Source organism: Leptonychotes weddellii, chromosome 6 (assembly GCF_054177405.1).
Source record: "Leptonychotes weddellii isolate Sample4059 chromosome 6, ASM5417740v2, whole genome shotgun sequence".
NCBI lineage: Eukaryota > Metazoa > Chordata > Mammalia > Carnivora > Phocidae > Leptonychotes > Leptonychotes weddellii.
This window is the reverse complement of record NC_138374.1, coordinates 90696514-90702964: the sequence shown is the minus strand read 5'-3', so window position 1 is coordinate 90702964 and position 6451 is coordinate 90696514. Positions and strand designations below refer to the sequence as shown.

Below are 6451 nucleotides of genomic sequence, written 5' to 3'. Positions count from 1 at the left end.
TAATTTCTTTTAAATTCAGAAGAAATAATGAACATACTAATGAACCCAACCTGAATTAAATTTATTTTTATATCAATGCAAAATAAAATGTTTAATTTTTTTAAAGGTATGGAAGAGAATTTATTTAGCTTTGTGAGGTTTTACTTTCACAATAATACATACCCTTGGCACTGTAAGACCCTATTACAGTTTCATAAATTTCCCTAATAAGGTAAATATTCAGGTTGATTTTATGAGGCTTTCAGACATTAAGTTTGAGAAAGTTAATGGTTATCAGAATTTGCACAGATGATGACAATCAAAACAGTAAATAAAATCAAAGACTAAGACTTAACACCCCTAATAACATAGTAAATTGCAATTTCTAGTCAACATCTATTCCTGTGTTATATTCATTTTGATATCTTATTTTCCATTTTATACTCTGGTGTTTTCTTCTGAATATAGGTACAAATAATCTTTTGTGTTAACTCCCACTTTTAATACCACAAAGTCACCTGGTTTACCTTGGCTATCTTTTTATCATTTAGTGTAGGATACACTTTTTAAACTAGTTACACTCTAGTAACTTTGTGAATGAAAAAATTTTAAGAAAGCTAAGAACAAATAATGGAGTCATTCTTTCACTGGGCCTCATCCAGTTTCAGGAAAACCACTTCCCAAAAGCAGCAGTTCTGTATGATAAATCTTCCTGTGTCTAAACAGAAACTGAACGAAAAGTGAAATTATGGGAAATCTATGATAGTTTCCTAGATATTGTGTGCTTTTAACAGCTCAACACTGGTAATACTTGATAATCAAGAGTAAAGTAATAGGCTAATATTGGAAAATGTATACTTTAATAAGTATATGAACAATTAGGTAAGCGTGTAGAGAAGCTGACCAAGCTACATATATTAGGAAATGCCAGTGTCCATCTAAATTTTCTGTATTTCATTTTTTTAAGAGAATATTTATTCAAGTTGTTTAATGTGTAATTTCTCGTGTTCCATTTTGGAAGCCCTTTATTGTAAAGACTCTTCTTTTGTCTGATGACCAACAGCAGCCACAGTGTCAGTGATTATTCTGGACCTCCACGGTGGATAAATTCAATTTCTTTTTGGGACACAAGTTTCCTTCTGTATTTCTGTCCTGAGGTACTGTTTTTATTATTTCTGCAGTGTCTGGTGGACCCTGATGCACCAGTCACGCTGGTGATTTACTTCCATCAGAATGCTGTGAAGTTGAAGAGGAGTAAGGTGGTAGTCCTGTTGATCTCAAAACTTCTGATACATTGGGTTTAGGGTTGTCTCTTCTGTCAGGGGATCTTATTAATGGAGTATGTGACTCGACGACCTGAATGACCCTGCTGGCAGGTGCCATCTCACTGCCCTCATGACCCAAATTAATTTTTATGGAAGAAGGGAAGTAGCAAGGCCTTATGAAAGTTACAATGCAGCCTTGCTGTCTTGATTAGTTTCGTAGGTCCAGCTCCTTGTAGGGTTTCTGGAACATAGTATATACTCAATAAATGTGAAATAAATGAATGATTAAGTGGCCAAGCACTGGGGCTTGTATTTCTTGTTTTTCCCATGGCGGACAAGAATAGAGCAGAAAAAAAATTCATATTTGTTGATGGCCTGTTTACCAGAATGAGTGTTTGCTTTCCCCCAGTAGTTCAAAGCTATCTATATATTTATCCATTAATTCAAATCTTTACTGACTACCTATTATGCACATGGCTCTGCTCCCTTTGTGTGTCAGGATGGGATTGCGGAATGTCTACTTTAGTCTTAGGAGGACAAGGTGTATCTATAAGAACAAAGTCCTGAACTAATCAGCCAGTGTGGGAATTGAACTGACTCCACCTCCCCGGGAGAGCCCTCCAAAACACGGGGCTCGAGCAGGTCAGAAATGTGCTGAGATAATCCTCCAGCTCCAGTAATACACGTCCTTACTCCATGCAGCCTCTTCTATAATGTTGACATGAGCCAACTTCATCTTTTCTCAGTATGAGCCACTGTTAAAAATGTTCACATCGTCCAAACTGGTTTAGTTCCTAGTGCTGTCAGTTGCTTTTTAAACAATAATAAAATCAAGTCTAAGGCTCATGTTGAGAACTTGGTTTTATTGGTGTTGTACAATGTGAGATGGATGAGATATTTGGGGCCAGAATTGTTTACCATCTACCATTTTTATTGAAAACTTTCTTATTCTAATCTAACTAAATTAAATGAATCATAATTCAGAAAGTGGATGAAGTTAAATTTTCCTCTGTGCTGACTATGAAAAGTACTTGACAAACACAATAATAACATAAACATGATTGTATAAGGAATACTCAATATACTTAAAATAACACATAACTTTCAAGTATCCTCAAGTACTTTGGCATAAAATCTTCCATTCAAACCTTTACTATATTCTAGGTCAGCTGTTGGCAAACTGTGGCCTGGAGGCCACATCCAGCATACTCTCCCTTTTTTTTTATGGCCTGTAAACTAAGTATTTTTTAAAAAATGTTTTGAAGTGGTTGAAAAAAATAAAAAGAAGTATATTCTTTGATATGTGAAGATTATATTAAAATTCAAGTTTCAATGTCCGTAAGTAAGGTTTTATTCTACTCAGCTACACACATTTGCTTATGTATTATCTGTGGCTACCTTTGAATGATGAATGGCAGAGTTTAGTTGCAGCAGACACTATATGGTTCTCAAAGCCAGAAATATTTGCCATCTGAAACTGAACAGAAGAGTTTGCCTTCCCTGGTGTGAGGTCCTTGAGACACAGCAGTGAACAAAACAGAGATCCCTGTGTTGGAGGAGGTCATCAAGAGGGCATGACTTCCAGCTGACCTGTGAGCTAGAGCCAGGCAATGGGAGGCTTCTTAGTCCCTCCCTGTCCTTGGAATGTACTTTTCCAAGGGCCATTCCCATCGTTGGAGCTGTTTCAAGGACACAACTTTAAAAAAGTAATGTGTTGTTTAAAAAAAAAAAAGTAATGTGTTATTGACACCATTTGGACTATGTATGTGACAGAACCCTGTTAAGGCCTCTATATAAACTTTTAAGATTCTGGCAGGTGGGGATGAAGATCTACTCATCTTGTTGTCGCCCAAGACAAGCCTTGTATGTAAACTCCCTTGCTTGTTAAACCTGCCACCTACCAATCCCAAGTGGCCTGTCTCTTTCTTTTGTCTCTCCCTGCCCTCCTTGTATGGGATCCAGGTTTGAATTTCACCCAGAGAACTCCCAAGGTTGCAAACCAACACCCTGCCCTCAGGAAACTTACATTTAAGTAGGGAAAGACAGTAAACATTATATATAATATATTAAAAGATGATCAATGTGATGGGAAAAAAAAAGTAGAGTAAGGTAACAGGAATGAAGATATTGTTGGGGGGAGGAGGATGTTACAATGTTTTTTTTAAAGATTTTATTTATTTATTTGCCAGAGAGAGACACAGCGAGAGAGGGAACACAAGCAGGGGGAGTGGGAGAGGGAGAAGCAGGCTTCCCGCGGGTCAGGGAGCCCGATGTGGGGTTCGAGCCGAAGGCAGACGCTTAACGACTGAGCCACCCAGGCGCCCAGGATGTTACAATTTCGAAGAGAACAATCAGGGTAGAACCTCATTAAAAAGGTGGTACTTGAGCAAAGACTTGAAACGGGTGAGGAAGTGAGCCAATGTGGGTGTCTGGGGGGAAAAGCATTCTAGGCAGATTATGGCAGCTCCTCACAGGGTTGTTGTGTAGATTAAGTGAGTAATGTATTTAACTAAAAATAGTGCCTGGCAAATGTTAAATTCTCAAAAAACAGTTCTTTTTTTTAGTACCAGCTGGCTGTAGATGCTACTTTCCTCTTTGCAGGGGTCTGCTGCCCTGCGTGACTCTCGGTAGGCAATCACTATAGCAGAGAAAGGCTCTCCTGAGTACAGGGAATCTTGATACCGTAGCTTTATCTGTCCCAGGATTAGCTTTCATCCCTGCAGCTTAGCTTTCAGGGACAGAGCGGTCTTGGAGAATCATGGGCTCAGGAGGTATCATATTTGTGGTCTGCATAATTATAAAATACAGATTCCAGAGTTTGTCATCACACACTGGCAAAGGGACTTGCCCCACCATCACACAATTAGTCAGCAGCAGAGCTTCGATAGGCATGGGGTCTTATGCTTCCAAGTCTAGTGTTCTGTTCCTGGTCTGCACTCTTCGTCCTGCACAAAATCTATTTTTATGCAGCTTATTTCTTCCAGTAAATTTTCAGGTGTGTTTGTGCAGGGACCATGTCTTACTCATTTGTTTTCCCCTTCAGAATCAGGCACCAAACAAACAAAAAACCAAAACCGTTGAAAGAATACTCAGTACCTGAACTTGATGAGCTCTATAAGGCTAGCTAAGCTGATAGATAAGAGACGGCATTTCTAGGGCAAAAAAAATTGGGCAGATGATGCAGAACAAACACTTTGTTATCCTTTGTCTTAGTCTGGGTGGTTCTCAAAGTGTGGTTTATGAACCAGCAGCATCAGCATCACCTGATGCTTGTTAGAAATGCAAACTCTCGGGCCTCAACTTGAACTGACTGAATTTGAAACTCCGGGTGTGGGGCCCAGCAATCTATGCTGGAATAACACTCCAGGTGATTCTGAGGCATGCTAAAGTTTGAGAGTCCCTGGCCTCTCTTTTGTCTTTATGGATCTCTGGCCAGGACTCACCCTGCTCTGCCAAGTGCCTAAGCTATGTGTTGGGTGAGAAAGGAGCTTCTTTTATAAAACTTGGTAATAACCCAAAGGCAGGAAAATCTCTCTGGGGAAAGTTGAGATTGTATCACATTTCCAGGAGGTTTAACATATTCCCTCTAATTGGTGAAGGTGGGAAACACATTGGCATGAAGAATAACCTAGATTAGGTGTTGAAATAAAGGAAGCTTTTAAATTCCTAAAATTTTAACTCTGGTTGGCCTTTGGCTTTGGGAACAGTATGGAATCTGGAAGCTCTGCTCTGATTTAGGCAGGCCACTTGAAACATTCTCTTGCAAAAAAGCAGAAGGTCAATTAATAGTAAGTGACTTCTCCAGAGTCCTACGGCAGATCAGCCTGTAGGAAGCACACGTATTAATCATTCCAACCTTGCAGGATTGCAGATGTGGTGTACCTTTGGCTGAGGTATGGGAAGAATAACCTAAGAATGCATCTTTGACCTAGGATAAAAGACTCTGAAAAATCCTCCCTGCTCCCCCATATATATAAAATATCTGAGCACAGGAAATGAAACTTAGAATTTGAGACAAATAGTTAAAAATATCTTTGTAAAGAAGACATGGATTTTCAAGACAATATTAACAAGGCAAATACAAACGAACAGTGAGAAGATGACAGAGTTCTACCTAGCACAAGCTTTACATCAGCAACATTACAAGGCAAAAATAAAGATGATCTAATCAGGTCTGACAAATGGTTGACCATAAAATCTGACATTATCAATATTTTTTTGAAAAATGGATTTATTTAAAAAAAATCTCTTCCTGCCACGTTAGGAGGACTTGCCTAAACATATAGTAAACCTTCAGGGATACAAACAATAGCATGAGGCCAGCTTGATTAGCAAGATCTTTGAAAACAGACAGAAAACAACCATTTCAGTGCTGTCTGCCTCAGGTCAGTATTTTACAACATTTCACCAATCTCACTCACACGTTTTTAGAAGTTATTTTGAAGTTTCTTGCCTGTAACGTCAAAAGACATGATGTACCATGGGGGAAAATTGTATGCTTCCTGCTGAAGTAGACATGTCTGAAATAATTCAAAGGAAAAATGGCATGAAATTAAATTTCATTCTTTGTCAGGAAATACTACTGGAAAATATACAAAAACACCACATGGAGAATTTTGTTGACAAATTGTTCCCTGCGGGATGCTTGTAACACAAATGGATGAAAGTGCAGATGTTTCTCACATGTCTCAGCTAAGTAAGTGCTAGGTTTTGTTTAAGTAGTGGAATTAGGGAAGAACCACATTTCTGAATATATTACCAAGGGAAATAAATACAGATTTCTCAACTGTATATGATTTATTGAAAACATTGTTCTGTGGGGAAAACGCTGGACTACGTAGCTTTTCTGTACTTTTAAACTATCTTCTTTGGGTGAGTTCTCAGAAATGTCACTCTCACCCTTTTCTTCTGTCACACTGCCAACCACAGTGCAAGAAGAATCCCAGGGCCAAGAAATCGGCATGTGTACTCTGCTCGAGGCTTGGACTGTATCCTGGGGGAAAATGGATCAGATTTGTGATATTGGTTGGTCAGAGGCTGGAGATGGCAGAGGGCCCAGAAGGAGCCAAGTTGGAGGCAGGGACAGTTGGAAAGCAGGGCAGATGTACTGGAAGGACAGATGATGACATCCCAAATTAGGGGTATGGGGGATGACTCAGAATGTTGAGTGAGGGTGACAGATGTCAGGAATGACTCCCAGGTTTCTG

At 39.2% G+C, this 6451-nt stretch overlaps 1 pseudogene; it reads right to left on the bottom strand.

Moving 5' to 3' along the window:
* Positions 1–1060: 1060 nt before the first annotated feature.
* Positions 1061–6207, bottom strand: LOC102742675 (alpha-ketoglutarate dehydrogenase component 4 pseudogene; annotated as a pseudogene).
* Positions 6208–6451: the final 244 nt, after the last annotated feature.